Source organism: Carlito syrichta, unplaced genomic scaffold, assembly GCF_000164805.1.
Source record: "Carlito syrichta isolate Samal-C Ts95f unplaced genomic scaffold, Tarsius_syrichta-2.0.1 Scaffold315851, whole genome shotgun sequence".
NCBI classification, from domain to species: Eukaryota; Metazoa; Chordata; class Mammalia; order Primates; family Tarsiidae; genus Carlito; species Carlito syrichta.
The window spans coordinates 281,013-303,431 of NW_007259947.1; the positions used below are offsets into that span (position 1 = coordinate 281,013).

The 22,419-nt window shown below is 41.6% G+C and overlaps 1 protein-coding gene across 1 annotated transcript in view; it reads left to right on the forward strand.

Annotated features, from left to right (window-relative positions):
• The first annotated feature begins 784 nt into the window (after positions 1 to 784).
• Positions 785 to 22,419, forward strand: part of ABCA1 (ATP binding cassette subfamily A member 1) — a 135,234-nt gene continuing 113,599 nt past the window's right edge. The window contains exon 1 of the mRNA XM_008073464.2: positions 785 to 1,117. The gene's annotated coding sequence lies outside the window, so the exon portion shown is untranslated. The remainder of the gene's footprint in view (positions 1,118 to 22,419) is intronic.

The following is a 22,419-nucleotide window of genomic DNA, read 5'->3' on the forward strand; positions in this document are numbered from 1 at the left end:
ACTAGAGTGGTTTTACTCATATAATTTTACACAACTGCCATTCTCTAGCTGCACTTTGCAAATCTAGACAAGCTAAAATACAAGCCCTGTATTTTTATCACAGGGATACTAGCCAATATACTGAAAACAAAAACGGGGCTGGTCTACCTTGTTCCATTTTTTGCCACCTCTCTCTTCCCAATTTATGAAGAGAAGCAGCAGCATATTCTTTGGTCCTCCGAGGGACATGGGGAGCCCAGGCTGGGAATCTGAAAGGTGGTAAGTCGCTTATCAAAAACTAGAGTTTGTGGAGAAAACAAAAACAGCCAGTTATTTAGAGGACTGGATACCTTCCCTCTTTCCCACGTGTTTGTAAGCAAAGAAATACAAAATGACTAGGGTCCTCAGGGGTTTCAGCCTCGAGCTCTCCCTCCCACCCCCCAATCCCTCCGGCTGAGTAAACTAACAAAGGCAGGGGAAAAGGAAAAAAACAAAAAACAAAAAAACGCCGAAAGCACGAGTTTAGAGAAAGCAAATTCCGCTGGTGGCTTTGGCTGCTGGGAACGTGAACTGAGAGTCTCGGGCGCAGCCCCAGGCTAGCACTTCAGCGCGTCTTGGGCTGGCAGGTCCCGGCGCGGGCAGGGGACGCGGACGGCCGACCCCGAGACGCAGGCTGCACCCCCACCCAGCCCAGGCCGGGCGGCGAGCGGGCGAACGTCGCCCGTTTAAGGGGCGGGCCGCGGCTCCACGTGCTTGCTGCTGAGTGACTGAACTACATAAACAGAGGCTGTGAAGGGGCGGAGGAGGAGGAGGGAGAGAACAGGCTTTGACCGATAGTAACCCCTGCGCTCAGTGCAGCCGAATCTATAAAAGGAACTAGTCTAGGCAAAAACCCGTAATTCCGTGGGAGAGTGAGTGGGGCCGGGACCCGCCGAGCCGAGCCGACATCTCTCTCCCTGGGAGCGGGTGGGCAGAGCAGAGGGTGCCCCACGCCACCAGGGTTAATTTCTCGGGGCGCTTTGCTCCCTGGTTTTTTTTTTTTTTTTTTTTTCCCCTTTTCCCTTTTCTTTTTCTCCCCTTCACCGGAAGGGTTTGCCTAGGGGTGGGGGAGAGACGCAAACACAAAAGCAGAAAACAGGTAAGAGGCTCTCCAGTGACTTACTTGGGTGTCATTGTTTTGTTTTGGGGGCCGAGGCTTTGGGAAGTGCTCGGTTTGGGGGCTGATCCGGACCCCCACGTCCCCGCCTTTTGCAGCGCTCATGGGGCGGGGGTGGCGTAAGTGGAGAGACAAGCTTGTCCCAGGACCAGCTCCAGGACCCCCGGGAAGCAGCGCTGCTGTGCTCGGGGCTCGCCCGGCGGCGGAGCCCGGGGAGCATCTCTGGGCGTGGAGCCCCGGGCGCAGTACCTTGGGCGCAGGGGTTCGGGTGATCCGGGGCGTGCTGAGGGCGCTGCCGCGGGTGGGAGAGTGGCAGGTCCGGCAAGGAGCGCGCCTCTTTGTTCGTGAGCGCCTGAGCAGGCTGGAAGCCCCTCCGGTTGCGGGTCGGCCGGCGCCCACCGGGACAAGTGCCAGCTGAGTCTCCTCTCCGTTCTTAGGAAGCTGGTCTGAATTGGGCTCTGACCTGGTGGTGATCCGCTCCATGCGCCCCGGGACTGGAGCGGCGCGTCCTTTCCCCCCAGGAACTCAAGCAGGAGGTGTCCCCAACGGGGTCTGTTGTGCTATTGCACATAAGAGGCCTCGGGGCTTTGTTTGACCTGGGGGTCCTGCCTACTGTCTCTGCGCGCTCACTAGAGCTGGTGTCCCTGGCGCAGCGCGGGGGACGAGTTTTGTTTCATTTAAAACAGAAGACTTAGGAGAGTCTGCGGAAACCCGGAGCTGGGAGCCCATTCTTACCTCCCCTCTCCCCGCCTCATCTTCCTGCCCTTTGCTGCTCGTCTCTTGGGGCAGTTTCTGGCCGGGCATGGATGGGGAAGCTGGGGCGAGGTGGTGCAGCAGAATGACCGCGAGTAACCCCGGCGGGCGGCGCAGAACTCGGAGCTCCGCGGCAAGGCTGGGCGTGAGGGGTGGGGTGGGGTGGGGTGGGGTGGGGTGGGGTGGGGGGGCTGGGCGCGGGCTGCGGGCGGCCCCCGGAGACTGGGCCGCAGCGCCTCTTGGCCGGGGGACCTAGGAATCGGCCAGTGGCGGGAGTGGGGCTGGGCTCTCGGGGTTCGGACTGGGAATCCAGTGAAGACCGGTGGTTGCAGACAGGAGGGAACCCGGGGTGGGGGATAGGGGTGGGTTCAGGCATAAACTCGACTGGGTTTTTTGTTTGTTGTTATGTTTTTGGTTAAAGTGTTAACCGACTCCCAGGTCACTGCTAAATCAGAGAAAGCTCTTGGAGTGTCTGCCAGTGCCAGGGATTTGTGTAGGTGCCGCCACACCCCCAGCATTTATCAGAAAGATTAAAAATAAAGAGAGGAAGGAAGAAGGGAAGAGAAATAAAGCAAAAAGGAAGGAAAGAAGGAGAAAGAAAGAAAAGTGTCGGTACTAGAAGTAATTGGCCTTTGTCTTTTGCAGCGTCGATACCAATAGCTTTTATTTTTTATTTTATTTTATTTTACATGTGCAGGTTTGTTACATGGGTATATTTCGTGACTGATACCAGCAGCTTTTAAAACGCAAGACGATTCAGTGACATCTCAAGAAGGGAGTGGGTGGTATATACATTTATGTAATACATTTATGTGATTTTTAAAAAAAACTTCCTTGGTGTTGAAAATCAGCAAGTCATTTTCCCTCTATGGCCCAATTCCCACCTCTCACCAAGAGCACCTGGCCAAAGTTCCCCCTCAAGTTCAAGAGTAGAGTTTTACTGATTCTTTTGTAACAGTGGTTGGAACCCAGACCTAATTTTTGATCTTTTCAAACAAAACTTAGATAGTAATTTGAAAAGTACTTAATTTCTCATCCCCCCTTTTATTTCAGTGTATTTTTCTCCTATCTACCACAAAAATAATGCAGGCTTTCAGGTGTTCATATCATTCTCTTGAGAAACTTCTTCTAAATCAAAGAAAGTGTGGAAGCATACAGAATATTTCTGAGTAAAACCTCTACAGACAGTGTAATAATTTTCAAGTACAAAATTTCCATTGTCAGTCTGTTTCCTAAATGCTACCATAAGCCACTAAAAGTAATTCATGATAGTGGATTTTGAGTAAACATTGATTACACACAACAAATCAGCATCTACTTGAGAACAAGCAATAGTATCACAGGGATTAGGGAAGAGGGTCTCCAGCCTTCATGATGGCCACAGTCCATTTAAGGAACAAGAACTGCTACTGTAGCCAGAGTAATTCATGAGTCCCTATTCCAGTACCTACATACCATATGTCTAAATATTCCATAATGACATATCTGACTGTGACCTGGACACATGTGATATGTTGTCTCCTCTGTAGATGAGCTTTTGAAATCTCAACCCTTATAAGTATTTCTATTGACATCTAAATGCAGGCCTATAATGGGGCCCTGGACACATTTTTGACTTAGAATGTATTTACAGTTCCAGTGAGACAATGCATTTGTCTATAATTGGAAAAGAGTGATTACGGCTTGGTTGTTTTCAACCTCTGCTCAGGGAAGTTCCAGTGCAAACATTATTAAAAATGAATGAAACTGGCTGAAACTTAGCAATCAGCTTATTAAAATCTTCTGTAGTACTTACCTTTTATGGGGAGGAGTTGAAATATTTTCCATTTAATTTTTTTTTGTTTTAGCAATCTTCTCTTCATAAACCAGGATGCTTAGGCTATATTTGTAGTTACTGCAAATTAATATCTTTACTATTTTTAATTTTCAGCTCCTAGAATAGTTAAATGAATATTGCCTTAGACTCTTTTAAGTTATGAACCTTTTGGATATCTAGAAAATATATGTGGTTTTGCATTTCTAAAATACCCTTAAATCCAAATACATCTTTATTTCCTATCAAAATACTGAAAAAATAATACAATTATAATGCTTCTTATGGTCATATACTCCACCATCAGATTTTAAAAGATGATTCTGAACATTTGTTTTATTTAACTATACTGGGAGAGGGCTTACTCTAAAAACTGAGGCCATCTTCATTTCTGCATATGGAAATAACCATGAATGGCCAAAGTTATTGCAGTGTTTAATAGACATTGATATAGCACTATGTGCCGAGTACTGTTCTAAGTGCTTTTCAAATACTAATTTAACCTTCACAACAAACCCATGTATTATTTCTGTTTTACAGATTAAGAAACTGAAAGACTAATTCATTTGTCCCTGGTCATACACCTTGCAAGTGGCAGAGCTAGGGTTTGAACCCAGCTAGTAAGCTCCAGAGTTATTTAACTCGCACACTTAACTGTGAGGTGGTATATGTCAGCTGCTGCAAGCAGGGAACTTTTCAAGGATGTTCACTATGTTTTCTACATTCAGCTGCAACTGTCTTTACTGGAATCTACACTATGTATCATGTTTTCCTGGTAGCTGTGAGTGGGCTAGCCAAATTCTCTTCAATTTATTGAGATCTTGGTTGCATAGGGATTGTAACGCCACAGAAAGAACAGACAATAGGATTTACTCAATTCTAATTTTTTTAAGCTTAGTTTAAAGTGAAAACTATACTATTGCTACAGTCACATGTTTGTGACTAGATCTGTGGTCTCAAAATGTTTTCCTATGTGATCTATAGAAAATGGAATGATAGAATATTTGACTATAAAAGCAGAAAGAACAAAATGAAAAGAGAAGAGAGCTGCTAGTTTATCTGTAAAATTCTAACATTAGTCAATTTTTTTTATTGGTTACAATATAATAGATTCTTGCTTGTTCTATTCCTAATTATGTTGAAGACCTTTTGAAATAAGCTATTTCGTTGACTCTGCTGTTACTGTCTAGAAATAAAATTTAGATTTTCATAAGGTATATTTCTTGGAATTTAAGTACAGTATCAAAGTCTGCCTTCTAAACATGAAATAGGAAGAGAAGCTGCTTTTCTTAATTGGTGTAGGAAATTAGAAATAAGCTCTTAGAAAAATCCTCTTGGTAAAAATTTATATCTACTGTTGATTTATGAAATGCTGGACATGGTTTTAAGTGTTTTAGATGTAATAACTCAGTTCATTCTCATGAGAACCATATAAGATGGATGTTGTTGTTATCTTTATGGATGGGAAAACTGAGGCAGATGGAGTTTGTTAGTAGTGGAGCTGAAGTTGCACCCCAGGCAGTGTGGCTTCTCTCAGTTTACCCATCTTAGCATAAAGACTTTGTGAAAATATCAAAGTTTGTGACATTTTGACAAATGAAATACTAATAAAAGGCAAAAAGTGGTTTTTTTATATTTGAGTATTTTGACCTGAAAATAGTTCCCTGAATAAGTAGCCTGCATTGATATTACTAGAGAGGTATGTTTTAGGAAAAAATGAAGCCAGAGAATGAAAATCTTAGGTAAAATTGCTTTCAAGGGGTCCTTCAGTTCCTCTGCATTCTGTTGAGACCATAATCTGTGTAAGAGCACATAACATTTATTCTGACAATAGAGAATAACAGATTATTAGGATTTGGTTCCTAAAACAAAGTAAAGTTTAAAATATTGTCTCTTTGATGTTGAAAGAAAACTTTGGTACAGAACCCTTTAGCTTTTGCAAACATACTTTAAGACCTGATTTAAATGCTACCCTCCTCATGATGCTCTCCTGGATCCACTCCTCCCTCCCATCACTGAGTTAAAAATAACGATCTCCTTCTTTTTACTCCTATAAGACTTGGATTATAGCACTCTTCATGTCATGTATTTAATTTTTTTTGTTATAGTTAACATTTATTTGACTTCCTCTTGAGTATATGCTTTTCTAGAGGAACATCTTTGATTCATTCTCCCCAGGCTTTAATTTACCTCCTTAGTATGGAAGGAGTTTAATAACTGCTAATTTGAACAAGTCCCAAAAAGAGAATGAGAACCTCATATTTGCTTCCTGTCTTTTAAGACTACTTAAGATGACAAGGATAATCACAAAAAAGCATTAGCAATAGATTATATGAGAGATAGTTGTAGTTAAGGCTAGGTTTATGCTAGATTGAGAAATTTTAGTACATACTTAAATCATTTAGGGCAGAATACTTTTTGTAGAACAAACAACTCTTTCATTCAGTTTCATTTCCGTTTTTTGAGGCAGATGTGATTTGAGAAAATGCTGTGGTCTGTGACATTCCACATTCAAGTACTTGGAGTTGAACATTAATTTATTTTTATTAATAAGAATGAGATAACTCACTAATTTAGAGATTTAAAAACTCTTTAAAAAAACAAAGTAACCATATGCATTGAATCTGTTCTTTTATACATTCTTCTTTTTCTTTTTTTGGTGTTTGTTTAAAAATCTACAGTATTTTCTGTGCCAATTCCAACTTCCAAGGAGCATTTGGAAGTTTGGAAGTCAAAGCATTTTATCTGGCTAGCCTTGAAGTCAAGATGTTTTATGATAACTGGTATTTAGTTTATGACATTTCTTAGGAAGAATTTTTTAGTAGTTAATCTATTTATAAAAGACTTCCTTGAAGCTATCTTAGAGTATTTATTTAGTTATTCCCAAATAAGTAAATAGAACATATTACCAGTATCAGGACATCTTGGAGTGTAGATGCAAATATTAGTGAAAAAGAATCTGGATTTCAGAGTCAAGTTAATGCAGATTGGCATTCTGGTCATGTCACTAATGGATAACTTGCATTAGGCAAGTTGCCAGTTTCTCTTTGCCTCAGTTTCCTCATCTGTAAAATAAGTATTTGTATATGTATATAATGTAAAGCATATACTATAATGCTTGGCATATAGTGCTGTTTATTTCATACTGGTGTTTTCAGTGATTTTACAAGCTTGATTTTTAGTTTATTTCCATTTCAAATAGTTATATCCCATGTTACTTGTGTTGACCTCTCAGACATGGAAAAAGTACCTGATGACAATGATGATTATTAGATTTTGTTCCACTCTTACACCGAATCACTAACTCATATTACTATTAAGTCTTGGAACAATTAGATTTTAGTTCAAGTTCTATACTTATAAGCATATAATTGTTAGTAGTTATCATTTTTTGGGAGAGGATTATTTACTTCTTTGAGGATACATTGGAAGCTATGGATTTTTTCTTCAGAAAAAATACACATGGACTCATAATACTCCAAATTTTACATATATTTACAGGGTGTTCATGAATGCTCACATACTCACTAAGGAGCCATGTGACCTTAGACAAGTCATTTTACTTTTCTGAGATTTAGGTTGTCAATCTATAAAATGCAACTACATGACTCTTAAAGAGCACCTGAAGCTTTTATGTCTTCTAGCTCTAGGTCTGTGTATAGGCAAAAGGGTGATCTTTTGATTAGAGCCACCTAGAGATATGGTCTGAGGAGCATGCTGAGCACTAGTGTAACATAACATGTGGATTTTGAGAGGTAGAAGAGAAACATCCAGATAATGTATTAGAGCATTCCTGTTGAGATTAATCATGGAAGAAAGGACTATGATGGGAGGAGAAGAAGGTGGAGGAGAGGAAGTGGTTGAAATTTCCTATTTATCTGCATTGGGTGGAAGAAGACTTGAATCATAGAACCAGAAGTGGTTCTCATCTGAAATGCAAGGGAAGGAGGAATTGGTTCAGTCCAATAATTTTTGATAGAGCAAATGTGATTTAGTGAGACACTGTTGTTGCCTTTGATTCGTCATTTGGATAATGTCTCTGAAGTAAAATTGAAATCTCTATCCTGTACTTCTTCATTTTGGTTACAGGTTTTGCTTGTGATAGTGGAACCCTGTTAAGTCAGTGTGCACTCAAAAGAAAAGCTAAACAACTCCTAAGCCTCATTTATCCTACAAGAAAAGAATATCAGTGTCCATCCTAGGATGAAAACTGGACTATACTTCCTAAGGATATTTAGAAATATCTCAAGACCCTTACTGGGGATTGGTGGGCAAAACATGAAACTTTCTAAAGCATTGTCCCAAATGTGTTGTTTTAGAGATCATAACAAATTAGAACTTGGAGGAAGAAGGGAGAAAAAGAGTGGGAAAGGGGAAGGAGCTGTTAGGAAAATGTCTGGGTATCATATCCCTGTACCCTTTTGCTTTGTAAAATTCTTTTAGGGTGCCAGATTGGGACTAATGTTTTTGGCAAGAGTCAGACCCAACTTGTGTTCTTGAAGAAGCAAGTCCTTGGGGGATGTTAGCTTAAGGTCAGTTGGTTCTGATACTTACATGATCCAGGTTTGACATAAAGGTAACACTGATGCAAACAACAAGCTTCCTTGGAAAGGCAGAAAGTGAAGGCCCTAACCGATGAGCTTGCTCTGACTTGCCCACAGACCATTCTCCACTCTCAGATGCAGGGCCTTGGAATGGAGGTGGCAGAGTTTAGCTTAGCTGGGGCTAGGCTGCTCTCTGGTACTGGGAGAGTGAAAAAAGAGGAAGATATAATATTAACAATAACAACTATATATATATTTCAAAATTAAATGTGCTAATATACAGACAGTACTGTTAAATTCATTAGTTCAAAATATTTATTAAACACCATAAGCCATGTAAAGTACTATGTGCTTAACAAATACCAAAAAGACTTTGAGAATCTGCCACCACCAATGATCTCTTTTGGTTGGCTTTCAAGGCTTTTTGAAATAAGACCAACCTATATTGACAGCTATGTCCTGGATTATAAGAGGCATGTTCCAAGGAACTACACCTGGTTTTCTCACCAGAGTAATTGGCACATAGTGTGACTTGGTCTGTTAAATGAATCTCCCTCTACAGGTTTTCATCTTCTACTTAAAAAACCCCTTTCAGTTATCACTGGCTCCTTGTTCTGGAATCTCATATCCATCTTCCATGTTTGCCCCCTGCTCATATTCCTGACTGACTGAGATTTTACCCATCAACCAGTCCGTGGGGAACAGAGCACAGCTTCCCCAGAACCCTGAGATGGGCATTTCAGCTGGCTCAGGTATTTAAGTGGACTCACATTTTTGTAATCATCGATATATTTTTAAAAACTAACCTTACATGAATCCCATACATTGAAAACCAATATCAGTTATCATAGAAAGTAATTTTAAATATAATTAGAATGAAAACATTATTTTTATTACAGTCTCTCTGTAAAATTGATTCTTGCTTTCTAAAGGCCCTAGCTAGCTGACTCTTGAGACTTGCCCTTACTTTGTTAAAAAGGGAAATTAGCAGCCAGGCACAGTGGCTCAAGCCTGTAATCCAGCACTTTGGAAGGCAGAGGTGATAGGATTGCCTGAGTCCAGCGATTTGAGACCAGCTTGGGCAACTTGAAAAAAATTAGCCAGGCTTCAGCTACTTGAAAGGCTGAGGCTGAGGTGGAAGGCTCGCCTGAACCCAGCAGGTAGAGGTTGCAGTGACCGTGAGCATGCCACTGTACTCCAGCCTGGGCGACAAAGTAAGACTCCAACTCAAAAAAAAAAAAGGAAATTAACAAGTGTTAAAGAAGTGTTAAGAAGAAAACTAAACAAAGTCTTTCTCCTTAACGTAATACAAATTTAGTAAAGGTGAAAGAAGTGCTGAAAAGGACAGTATTTTCTTATTAGGTGATTCAGTGTTTAATAGTGTCCATTTCATAAACTCTCGTGAATATCACTTAAATTCATCATGTGTAACTCACCCACATTTGGGGAAATACCGAGGTTGCCTATTATTAGCCCCATTCCTCAGATGATGCACTTAACACAGAGAAGTTAAATAACAGAGAAAAGTTAAATAACTTGTTTATGGTTCCATATTTGGCTAATGGCAGAGCCAGGGATTCACACTGAAGTCTTTCTGACTCCTGAGTTAGCAATTAAAAAAAAAAAAACTGACCTAATTTCTCATGCTACCTCCTCTATAATACCTTTTCTAGAACCTTTAAGTAAAAGAATCACCTGAGCCCAGGAGGTCAGGGTTGCAGTGAGCTGTGATCATGCCACTGTATTCCAGCCTAGGTGATAGAGTGAGACCCTGACTCAAAAAATAAAAATAAAGTAATGCTTCTGTTTGTTCTCTCATGGCTTTTTAATATGAGTTGCCAAAGTGCACCAGTTTGCACCCTATACCAGTGTGTGAGGAAGTAGCAACATATTTTTGATTGTTGGAATCTAGCGTTACAGTTTCTTTTGCTCTTTGGGATGTATTTTCCATAACCACCAGGTTCCCAAAGCCCAGGCAGTTATCTTAGACTCAGAAGATCATCTCTTTCAGCCCCTTCATCATAAACACTTGTTTTCTGTTTGGTGATCCACAATGGTAAATTGCCTAAACTTATTCTCTAGCTGCCATTAACTGGAAATTAAAATCTTAGTCTCTTGCCTCTTAAATTCAGGCTTCTTTTTACCACACCAGAATTTAGTGTAACCTTTACAGTGCCCTTTTTAGAAAAGAAAAAAAAGAAATTGTGTCTATAAGTCTATGCTTTTCAACTTAAAATGGACACATGAGCCGGGCTCTGTGGCTCAGCCTGTAATCCCGCGGCTTTAGGAGGCTGAGGTGAGTGGATTGCCTGAGTCTGTGGGTTCGAGACCCGCCTGGGCAGCAAGACCTCATCTCTACGATAAATCAAAAAATCAGCTGGACGTGGTAGCGCATGCCTGTAATTCTGGCTACTTGGAAGGCTGAGGTAGAAGGATCGCCTGAGCCCAGCAGGTCGAGGCTGTGGTGGCCGGGAGCGGCCACTGCACTCCAGTCTGGGTGACAGAGTGAGACTCCAACTCAAAATAAAATAAAATAAAATGGACACATGATCATAGCGTGGTTTTCTCCTCTGTGGAGCAAATGGAGGGTTGTCTGCACTTGGCCTCAGTGGCTTTCATTAAGGGGAATGAATGTGTTTCTGGAGCCTGCAGGGAGGAGCAAGGGTACTCTATCACCAGGTGGAGCTCCATTTTGGGACGTTGTCCAGTTCTAGTTGGTAGAGTATGTGACCAACACAGCTTTTACCTGAGTAGACACTTAGCACATCGTTGCTTGGGGTCAATGAATTGTGTGGATTTTGAGAGAAGGAGGTAGCAGAAATGCCACACAGTAATTGCATTGACATCATTCATTTATCATGTTTGTCCAGTTTGTCTCTTAAGGGGTTTTTCAACTAGACATTTTTTTCCTCTCTTTCTCTCAAATAAAAATTGCTCTTAAAGTTAAATCAGAAGGAGATCTCTACAGAAGTCCAGAATGTTGAGGGTTTCTTTATGTAAAAGTATAAAACCCTGATGCTAATTTTGGCTGATTAAAATTCATTGCGATTCAAGGCAGATTTTTTAAAAAAAACTTTAATGGTTGTGTTAATTGCAGTAAGGACCTTGAGTTCAAGATAAAGAAATCCTTTGGTCAAGTATTGTTTATTCGGTTGTGAAGTTGGAGCCATTTTCTAGTTTACAACTTCAGTGACATTTCACATGATCAGAGCGTGACTTTCTCCTCTGTGGAGCAAACGGAGGGTTGTCTGCACTTGGCTTTGGTGACTTTCATAAAGGGAATGGATGTGTCTCTGAGACCTGCAGAGAGGAGCAAGGGCACTCTGTCCCCAGGCAGTGCTCCATTTTGGGACGTTGTCCAGTTCTAGTTAATAGAGTATGTGACCAACACCAGCTTTTACCTGAGTAGATACTTAGCACATCGTTGCTTGGCTTGGGGGCAATGGATTGTGTACATTTTTAAAAATCACAGTTGAGAGAAGGAAATGCCACCCAATAATTTAGTTCCTTTTTTTCTTGATCATTTTTTCCTTTGGCATACAGAACATTTGATTTTTGAAGTTTTTATTTCCTTTTATTTTGTAAAGAAAAAGAGGCAAGTGTAAGGTCGCAGGTACTGGAGGGCGGGGCGGGCCTCAACAAGATGGCTCCAACCTGGACCAGGAGAATAATGGACAGAAGTGAGCCAGCAAAAATGAGCTACTGGAAGGAACTAAGACCTCAGCCACAAAACCAGCCAGTACCTGCTACAGCGATTCTAGCAACCCCCTTTCACATGACAGCTGTCCCAACCAATAATCGCTCTCCCCAATCCCCCTCACAGCTTTCTCAGCGTGCCCTTTATAAACCTGTCGCCCATCTTGCTGGGCGTGACTTCTCCGGCCCACAGCTATATGGACGGAGACCCTCGCCTGGGATTGCGCTAATAAATTTTTCTTGGCTCCTTTGTTGCCGTTTAGCCTGGTCTGGTTTCGTTTAACTTATAGCAAGGTCTTGTTATGTGACCTAGGCTGGTCTCGAACTCCTGGGTTCAAGCAATCCAACTACCTTAGCCTCCCAGAGTGCTGGGATTACAGGCATGAGCCACCAGCCTGGCCTAAAAAATCAGTAGTGCTTTCTATAAGGATTACTCAGAATCTTGATAATATTGGAATAATACAGATCTATTTCCTTCAGTAAGATCATCCCAGACCTCAAATAATACAGTATATGTTGCTGATATATTTTTTTTTAACAAAGGTCAACACCCTTAAGTTTTTGTGTTTCAGAATCACAAGTATGTGGATTTAAACTTGTGATCTTACTCCTCTTTCTTCTAATTTAGTGAAGCAGCCAGCAAAGTGGTTTCTTTCAATTATTCTAGAGAAGGAGTTCAGTTATAGGATTTGGAGGGCAGAAGATAGGCTCTGTGCCTGTCCGGGAATTGGGATTCAATTCTCACCTAGTTAGCTGGGCCTCATTGGCTAGGGTGTAGAAACAGAGGTGCCTTAGGCAGATGGCATGTGATTACCTCAGGAGCTGACTGTTGAAAGGATGTTCTGGAGAAGGCTGCTGGTGTTGGTCACATACTCTGAACTAGAATTGGACAAGAGCCTGGAGATTGGATAACTTGATTCGGCGAAAGTAAAGGGAATAAAATGTTAAAGTAGAAAAGTTATATTCAGGGGTTGATAGGCTTCGGGCATGAGTTTGTGACTTGAGCCTGTGGATTTAAAGTTGGAGGCTCCTGACCAATGTAGTCAATCTTGTCTTCTGGGTTGAGCCCCTAAGGAAGGTACCCTCGCTTGCTGGTGGTTGTAGGGGTTCTAGAGTCTCCATCACAGATTATTTCTTGCTCACATGAAGTTAATGAAAATGAATGTCCTTCGCTACAAATTATAGAGGCTTTGAGGATAATCAAATTAAATGCACTCCCGTTTGAACATGTGTTTCTTTGAACACAGCTGGAAATTTTGTCATGGTTTTGGGCTACCCGAACCTTTACTTTCAATGCAATTTCTGACTTATTGCTGTAGTGAATCTACTGAAACTATCTTTTTGATCCCTGAGGTTTTACTTTAGAGGTGTCCATTCTACAAATGTTTATGGAGCACCAGGTTATCCTGGGCTCAGCGTGGTGGAGAATAGAAAGACATTGAGGATCGTAGCCTGCTGTGCATAGCTTACAGTTTAGCAACGATCACCTGATAAGGTGGTTAACTGGAGATAATTGTAGGTAGAGCTGACAAGATGGAAGAGTTGTAAGCCTTGATTTTCAGTCGGTAATTGATATAGAGGCTAGAGGAAATGGGGTCGAGAGGAAACTGAACCAGATGCTGAAGACTTGTAGAAAGGCGTCAGTGTGCTGTGGAAAATAGGAGTGGACCTCCATGAGAGTGTGGAGAGAATAATCTAAATGAGTGGTGGGGACCCCCAAAAGGGGTTTAATGGTAAAACAAGGGCCAGACATGGTGCCAGGATACCAGGGTAATACTTTCATCTCTCCCATGAGCTGGGTCCTGGGGAGAGCTCCAGTTTGCTCTGGAAAGGCCCTTGAGAGAAATGGTGTCTTCTGTGGACAAAGAAGAGAGATTCCTTTAATAAACTGCCCACCCTGTGCCTCACCCTTGATGAATGCTTTACTCTGTGAAGTCAGCAACATTAATCATGATAATAACTACTTACTTTGTTCCAGGAACTGGATAAATGTTTAACACACATTATCTGCTCTATTTTATGGACGGGATACAGGGGCTCAGAGTCCCTAGGGTCCCAGAGCTGGTGAGAAGCAGAGAAGGGGTTCAAACCCAACTTTCTCTGACTCTAAAGCCTCCCTTCTTCCTGCTGGACTAGTTAATTCAAGGAAACAAAGGAGTTAAGGATTGGGGCACTTTGCTGCATAGTAAAACAGTCCTAAAGGAAAGACAATAAAAGATTTGAGTTCATCTGTCCTCTAAATCCTTTGAGCACTCTTATAAATATAAGTCCTTCAGGTTGGGAGAAGGTTGAGGATCTGAAGATGTTGATTTGTAAGAGATGTAAACCAAATAGAATCATTTTTGCTGATGCAGTTACTAAACCATTTCTCCTCTTGGAAAATCCTCCTATAAAAACAGGGAACATTATCCAATCAAATTTTTCGACAAATGAAACTTGCTTGCTGATGGAGGATTGCTTGCTTGTGTTTCTATAAATCAAAGTGTTTATGAATTCAACAGTTCTTTCCCTTCAGGACCCTTTTGTTCTGGTATTATGATTGTGGTTGAAAATTTTGTTTTTTCCCCCTATGACATATAATGTTGAAAGGTTGATATCTTTGATAGGGAAAAGGTGCTTTTTCCTATGTGCTACATACCCTCGACCAGGGAAAAGGCAAATAATTGTGTTGTTTGCTGAAGTCTTCCTTTGAAGGTTGCTTTGTGTTTGCTTAGTGGAAATCAACAGAGGAAGAGGGGCCATTGCTAACATTCTGTTAGAATTTCTTCATCATTCTACAACCATGAAGCAAGGAGTTGGGTACAGGTTGAATCTGCTTTCAGAAACCATGGCTCTTGAGGGTTTTAGAAGTCCTGAGACCACTTAGCTGGCAGCAGCTGGAATGTTGAGGGTGATCAGTAGGATCTTTGGTTGTCCAAATTTCAGTGACATGATCAGAACAGATTAAACCTTTAGGATCGCCTTTAAAATTGAATTGTTGATAGCATGAGGAGTTGTGTTTTTCAAAGGCTTAGTACAGGTTTGTGCAGTAGTCACAGATTTCTTCTTTTAGTTTTTTTGTATTTATTTTATGTCCCTCATTTTCAAAATTAGCTATTAGCAAATCATTTTGTATGGGAAATTGGATATGTATTCCAGGATGAAAGAAGGATGTGCAGTCATCTATAATTTTATTATTACTACTATCAAGTAGGTATGATGCATTTGGTACTTTTTAAAAACTGCCCCCAGGCAACCCCCTCAGGTCCCCTCCCACTGTGGAAGCTTTTCTGTCCTCTCAATAAATCTTGCTTTCTCAACCAAAAAAAAGAAAAAAGAAAAAACTCTCCCCAGCAGGTTTTTGGAATTGATAAAATTCATGTGTTCCATATATTTTTAAATGGGCAGTTGATACCAGAGCCTCTTTTAGAATGACAGAATTCTTCCGGAATGATAGAATGACTTCATTTCATCCTTGACTTTTACTTTGCAGGATTTCTTACCCCTTTTGTCTTCTCAAGTTTAAGTATTAAAATGTTATGGTTTAAATTGGAACACAATTCCAGGGGTGGCGGAGTACCAGCCCTTGACCCTACTGCAGGGCTCGCAAACTAAGAGCAGTTTCACTGGAATTGTGGCCTATGAGAGTGTTGGGGAGTTTGAGAGGGTACAATTTAAGGGACACTAGAAAGATACCCTTAAGGATAGAGAGCCCGATAGCATCTGCAGGCTAGAAAAGTTAAACTGAAGCAGTCAAATTAACTTCAGCCTTGATAAAGCTGATGGGTCAGCTTGGGAGAAGTCACAGGATGATTCAAAAGCCCCTGCCAGCCTCACAGCAGCTATGTCCTATCTTCAGTCATGGGTACAGTGAGCCTGTTCCCTCTTGGTCTTCTGGCCTTCAATAACCTCATTAGGCTTGTCTGTGAGCATGGCTTCTGATCCATAGATACACATGCTCAGAGAGGCAATTAGAGAACAGACATTTTCCAAAGCAAGCATGCTCTGTTGAACCTACAAGTTTCATATCCCAATATTACGGTACCTTGCACATCTCTCTGGAGATAAGACACATGAGTCATATCTGTGATTCTTGCTTTTTCATCAATATCTCATGAATAGGCAATTAGTTGAGCTTTGGCGCCAACACATTTTCAGTTCATAGTTGATATAGTTCAGTTCATCTCCTGCTTTATAGTTTGTTGGCTAGCTGTTTATTGATAACAAGACATCTAGAACACTGTAAATATATATAATTTTCATTTACCCATTACACTCAATGAAGAAAAAGACATATAGGAACAATTTCATCATGAGAGATACTTGATAGCTGTTGACAGAAATTTCAACTTTCATCTCACGTCTGGTAACTGTCAAAATCTGTCTAACAAAAGGGAACACACACACACACACACACACATTTTTAATTTAACGTTTAGAGAAATAGCTGTCATGTAATCTCTGTTTCTAAAGGATGAAAATTAATTGCTGACTGCACATTCTGGGTCCGTGAACTATTTGGATAGAATTCTGAGAAATGTGTTGAGAAGAACAACCAAATCATAGGAAAAATAGTTTAGTGGGAAGGGAGATAAAAATTGTTGAAAAAGGTGAAAAAGGCAGGCAGTATATACTCTTTGCTGCTGTCCTGCCCAGTGTGCCCCTTACAACGTATCTTCTCTTTAATAACTCTACATAAAAAAAATTTTTTTTTTAAAGTTGTTGAAAAGTTATCTCTCAAGAAACCTGGAGGCCAGTTCTAACTCTAGGCAATTCACTTACTTTTGGGGGTGGTCTCAGTTTCTCCATCTATAAGATTTTGGCAGGGGTGTTGTAGGAGTGGGTCTTCAAAATTCCGTGGGAGTTTATCCACTAACAAGACAATCAAATGAAGCATAGCCTTGCATATCCTAGTGAAAAAGTCTCCCCTCTTGCTCAGAGGCACTGACTTCTCTGTCCCAGTGAGACATGGCACTTGTGTGGTCCCTGCTTGGAGACTTCCCTCTCCTGGAACATGCCCTGGCTGAGGCGTGTGGACCGACTCCCACCCTCAGATGGAAGCGCAGCACTAAAGGTCACATGCCACCGTGTTCTTGCAGGAAGGAAAAAGACCAGCTTATTACTGTATAAGCGAACAGTTTTGGGTAGCAGTGCAAACACGTGCACATTTTTTCCTCACTACATTTCCGTGGACAGATTTAATGCTGTAGCAGGGTTAAGAGGGCAGTCATGGGAAGGAGTTCCTGTTTTTCTTTTGGCTGCACCAAGTGGGAGGAAAACAGTCCTCCTATCTGGTCTTTCTAGCATGTCATCTTCTCTCCTCCTTTCTTCTTTTTCTTTATAATTCTTTTCTCTCATCTCTGAAATGTGCATGACAAGTTCAAAAGGGCATAATGTTTTGGTGAGGGAGGGTTGGGAGAGCAGGTGCTGGGTGCTGACTGCGGGGTCATCATTTCCCCCTTCTCATCCAGCTTCCTGTGAACCTATATATATATATATGTATATATATTTTTCTTTGTCTTTTTTCTTTTGCCAGCATCACTGAGTCTGTCTGGTAATCCAGGTTTGGGTTTAGGAAAATGTAGAAAGAATTTATAATCCTGGCTGTCACTTAAGTGACCCCTCTGTGGGCAGCATAAGGTCTGCTCTCTTTGTTGTCCTAAAGATACTTTCTCAGGGCTGGGTGTGGTGACTCATGCCTGTGATCCTAGCACTTTGGGAGGTTGAGGCGAGAAGATTGCCGTGGGGGTTTGAGACCAACCTGGGCAACTTGGTGAGACCTTGTCTCTACAATATATCAAAGAAATTAGCCAGGCATGGTAGCATGTGCCTCTAGTTCCAGCTACTTGGAAGGCTGAGGCAGAAGGATTGCTGGAGCCCAACAGGTCGACATTGGAGTGGCCATGAGCATGCCACTGCACTCCAGCCTCGGTGACAGAGTGAGACTCCAACTCAAAGAAAAAAAGAAGATACTTTGTCAGAAAGGAGTGACTTCCCTCCCCAAAACTCTCAGTCCCTTTACTCTGCTTTATTTTTCTTTGTTGCTCTTATCACCCTGCACCTTAACAACCTGCTGTGACTCATCTATTTAACACTTCTTCTAGAATAGAAGCACCGTAAACTAGAAACTTTGCCTCTGTTTTCACTTCTGAATCTCCTGGATCTGGAACAGCACCTGGCATATGATAGGCGCTTGATAAATATTTGTTGTGGCTAATGGGAGCTTTGCAGAGTTAAGGCTGCAGTTCTTTGTGGAATTCATAAGTGGTGATGAATATTAATCTACTGTCCCTGCTGCAAGGGGATCACACCATAATCAGGCTTTAATATTATGCAGTTCTTAGGTCTTCTAGGGCATAATTTGACTTGTGGGTCACGTTAATTATCATATTAGAAGGCAGTTTTTTAATTTTTGTTTTTTGGTGTTAGATGTATTGACATATAACTTACATACAGTAAAATTTACCCTTTTAAAAAGTGTACAATATGATGAGTTGTGACAAATGTATATAGATGTGTAACTACCACCTCCATGCTTCTTTGTAGTCTGACGTCTCCCCATCCATGGCCACTGGCAACCACTGCACTGATTTCTGTCCCCTTTGCACCGCCTTTTCCAGAACGTCTTATAAATGGAACCATATGGCATGTAGTCTTTTGTGTCTGGCTTATTTCTCTTAGCATAAGGCTTTTGAGATTCATCCATGTTGTTGCATGTATTGGTAGTTGGTTCCTTTTTAATACTGAGTAGTATTCCATTTCTATTTTTCACCAGTTGGTGGATATTTCAGCAACTGATTATACCCAGTTTTTGGCTGTTTTGTGTAAGACTTCTGTAAACATTCACATACAGCTCTTTGTGTGGACATACGTATTCATTTCTTTTGAGTAAATACCTTGGATGAGATGGCTGGGTCATATCATAAGTGCATGAATGACTTTGCCAGAAACTGCCAAACTGTTTTCTGACATGGCTTTTCCATTTTACAGTCCTGCAGTCAGTGTTTGGAATTCAAGTGGCACCGCGTACATGCTAGCACTTTTTAATTTAGTGAGTATGTAGTGGTATCTCATTGTGGTTTTAATTTGCATTTTTCTGCAACTGAGCATTTTTGCCTGTTTGTGAAGGTTATGTTTTAGCAACCTGTTGTATTCTATAGATATTAATAACTTCAAAATGTCAGTGGCATTTAAAGTGAACATTTCTAAAAAAAATGGTCAAAGGTTTTTAGCATTCATTTCAGCCAGGCCCATCCTATACAAGACCAGATTGGGGTGAAATTTTGGCAAGGGGTGCTCCAACTGGGTGACTGATGATGAGACTCAGACAGAGTACCACTAGGACTTTAGTCTGATGATTGACAGAATGCTGACTGCAGGGGCCTGCTGGCCCTGCTTGGTCCTTAGTTAAACCTGATGGTTATGGGAAGCATGCTTAGATCCAACTGCATTTCCTAGGATGCCCCGAGAGTCATCTGGGATGCTCAGCAGTCCTCTGTGACCCTCCCGAGTGTGTGGTAGAAGCCTGCTAAACACAATGCTCTCTCTCTAGGGACAGTTTGACTAAATCAGGTAATCAAGCTTGAGAAATCAGTTACCACAGGCCCAGGAGTGCCACCACCCTTGAATTCTGACTCCGTTTCTCATGTCCATCTCTTAATTAATTAAGCAAACATCCCCTGAGTGCTTACTACAAGCCAGGATCATATTGCATACCAGGGAAAACAGCAATGCAGGAGACAGGAATGGTCCCTGTCCTGACTCAGAAGGTGGGAGAAATCTTGCAAGGGAAAGCAGAGGCTGCCTTGGGAGCACTTAGGAAGGCGCCTAACCCATGTTCCAATGCAGGGGAGGTGATTAGGAATGGATCCTGAGGAAGTGATAGCTAAGTGGAGGCCTAAGGTTGAGGAGCCAGGCTAACTGCTCGAGAAAGTGTTTTAGGACATGGGACCACACCAGTGAAGTCCCAGTGGTAGGTGAGACTAAAACACCTTCAGAGCCTGTGCATTTTTCTCCAGGGCATTGCTTAGCAGTTGGGGAGTGGCAGGAGGGTAGGTTGGAGTCTGAGCAGGGAGGCCAGGTAAACCTTGTTGAGGACTGGACTCTACCCTAAAGGTAGTGGGGAGCTGGCAAAAGGTTTTCAGTGGGGGAGTGTCTTATTTGGATGTTGGGTTTAGTCGATTAACTTTGGGTGCTTGGTGGCCAATAGTTGGGAGAGGGGCAAGACTGGAAGCAGTCGAAGTGGCTGTTGTGGTCATCCAGGAGCAGGATGTGAGTGGCCTATTGACTGGTGATGACTGTAAAGTGGGATCCTTTCCAGCCAGTAACTGGAAATGTGTATAAGGTCAGAAGTGGGTGTACTACGTTTGAAACATTGAGAAATCTAGTACATAGTACTGTCTTTTTTCGGGGGCGTGAGGGTAGTTTGTTTGTTCACTTCCTTGGACAACTGATGTGGAAATGTCTCTTTGGCTTCAGTTACCTGAGAAGAAGGGCTTGGGCATTGCCAGACTCTCTCCTCTTTGGACAGAATTGTTCCCAGCATTAATCATTGTGTTCAGAGACGGAGGAAGGGAATTGTTGCAGGAGGCCAGGACAGTGTCAAGGTGGGTTGGGGGAATTGGAGCAGAACGCTTGCCTATTTGCACGTAGCAAAGCCAGAGTAGAACTTTCTACTGCTGCCCTTCGCTATTTCTTGCCCACCTTCTCTGTGTGTTTCCTGGAGAGTCCCTGAAGTCAGAACCCACTTTCGAAGGCCCAGACATTCTACTTTTTGGAAAATGCTGTCCAAGAAAACTTCTGACCCTTCTCAGGAATGTTGTGTAGAGGTGTGTTTTCTCTTCCTTTGAGCTTCTACACGCAGGGTTTAGGGGAGGTAATTCTGTTGGGTTTTGCTCTGGAAACTCCAATACTAGGCTATTAAAATTTCCTTCTTGCATTGCCCCTCCTATCTTTCCAGAAACCCAGAAATAATGGCATGATAATTGCTAGAAATATTGCCGTGTGCTGTTTGGACAGGATAGAACCATTTCAATGCTAGAAGCTACTGACAGAATGAAGATAAGTGGAGAAAAGGGAACTCATATTTCTGGCACTTATGCCATATACTGTGTTGGAAACCTATTTAAACCGGGGGTGCCAAAGAAATGTATTCACATTTTAAGATATATTAACTATGTATTACTTTTAGTTCGCTATAATCAGAAGTGTCTAGATGCTGATGGTAACCACTTTGAGCACCTCTTGTAATTACAGAAGTCAAATGTGACTTATATTCCTCTCATGTTTTCATTATCTATTGAGTATTACAATTTTAATAGTTTTTTCCTTTCTCAAAATGTGTATATATTTTTTGGCCGCCTTTGTATTATCTCGTTTAATCCACAGAGCACCATACAAAGTAGGAATTGTCATCCTCATTTTATAATGAGGAAATTGATGCTCAGAGAGCAAAAAGTCTTGGATAAGGCACATGGTTGGGAAGCTGGGGCTAATTTATGTCTGGGCTTTTTGTATTGGTTTTCCTTTTTAAATTCTACCTTCTCAGTGTTTGGGAATCTGAAAAGATTCATGTAGCTTTCAAATCAACTAAGTGATTCTTGGAGAGGAGCTTTTGTATGCAACAAATCTAGCTAATTATTTATTTCATGTGTTTCTGGAATGCAAGCCCTGTTCTAAGCCACTTATAAAACAATTTGGGATTACTAGCATGTATCTCACAATGCTACTCTGGCTCTTAGTGCTGTGATGCTAGTTCTCATCTTTGAGCAAACTGATGCAGTGCTGCTTTAATTCTTCTCTTTTTTGTAGTGAGAAACTTTGGGGGTCTGTGTCCTTCTAGAGGCTTGCTGAACAAATAGCAAAGAAAAGAAATAAGTCCTAAGGCTTGAATATTTCAGAGGAATTATTTGTTCATATGTCCAGTAATCAAAGTGAATGAATCAGAATACATAATGGTAGGCCATCTCTTCTTTTCAGCCACTGCAAATTCCCTTCAACCTATTTTCTAGAAGTTTTTAATCTGCATCCTCATGGGCTGAGGCACAAAAGGGTAATATCCTACTTGAGGTTGTCCTTTGCTTTGAGATTTCACAGATTTGGATTCACGCATTGTTAGTTAAGTACTGGGTTTGTATCCATAAGTAGTCACTACATTCTTAGCTCCTTTTGCTGTTGGCTCCTCTTTCCTAATGCCAAATACTACCCCTACTCCACTAGAGACCACAGTGATTAACTGAACCATTTTATACATACAGCTGGTTTTTGGTTTCTACTGAGGGCTCACAACTACCAAGAACCAACAGGGATTAGCTTTCACCTAGGTATCTGCCCTTTGTCTACTTTTCATTTGTTGCCCCCTTCCCAACTTTAATGTTGGTATAACTACTTGGGACTGTTCTGGCATTGAATAAGGACAGCTGTTGGATGGGCATCTGGGACATGCAGAATGTTATATCCCTGTTCATAGAACCCCTTCTGGACAGGGAGTAGTTGGGTCC